General features: G+C 71.1%; 1 pseudogene; it reads right to left on the reverse strand.

Annotated features, from left to right (window-relative positions):
• Nucleotides 1–11: 11 nt before the first annotated feature.
• Nucleotides 12–606, reverse strand: LOC108524919 (collagen alpha-1(I) chain-like; annotated as a pseudogene).
• Nucleotides 607–858: the final 252 nt, after the last annotated feature.

Raw genomic sequence — 858 nt, forward strand, 5'->3', positions numbered from 1 at the left:
CCGCATCTCTGTCAGCTGCTCAGCTGTGCTCTAGTCGTCCCATGCGCCACGGCGAGGAGCTAGCGCTGGGAGGCGACTGCCCGAGGTGAGACTGGGCGATGGGCGATGGGGTCTCCGGACCGGGCGGGGGTCTCTGCGCCGGGCGTGGCGGCTCCGAGCTGGGCTCCGCAGGGTCCGGGGTCGGGACCCCGGGTCCGTGCGCCTGGGCTTTGTCTCCGCCTCGGGTGGCACCGGGGGCTTCGCGTCTGCTGCGATACCGCGTGGGCCAGCGCGGGGGTCCCGGGCGCCCTGCGGGTGCGGGCCGGTCCCCACTGCTCCCCGGCTCCCCGCGTCTGCCGCGGAGGGGAACTGCATGGACCCGGGTGCTGGCTTCTGCCCGGTCCTCCGAGGCCTGGCTGGTCCCCACCTGCTGCAGAGTGGGACCTGCATGGACCCATTCATGGAACGGGATCCGGGTCACCGCGTGTGGAGACTCCAACGCCCTCCCCGCCCTCCCTCGCAGTGAGACTGCTTCGCCAGACTCACCGAGGGGACTGCGCGGACTCTCAGACGAGGGAGTCCGTGACTCTGGGTGGGGGCTCTTTCCTCGCCCCGCAAGATGGCTTCCTGAGTGTTTTGTCACTTATCTAGGTGGCTGCGTGGACCCGCGCGCGTGGGTCCTGGCTGCCCTGCTAGTGGGGCTGTGCGCCGCCCCGTGACTCGTCTGGGTCGACCCCGCTTGGGACGCGCGTGTAGTGGGGGTCTGTGCGCGGTTGCTGGGGCGCACTGCCCCCGCCCCGTGATTTATCCTCTCACTTGCTGGGCGGGAGAAAGCGAAAGGCGCGGGCCCGGAGCTGTCGCGCAGCGGCCTCACCGACC

Source organism: Rhinopithecus bieti, unplaced genomic scaffold (genome assembly GCF_001698545.2).
Source record: "Rhinopithecus bieti isolate Rb0 unplaced genomic scaffold, ASM169854v2 repeat_31657, whole genome shotgun sequence".
NCBI lineage: Eukaryota > Metazoa > Chordata > Mammalia > Primates > Cercopithecidae > Rhinopithecus > Rhinopithecus bieti.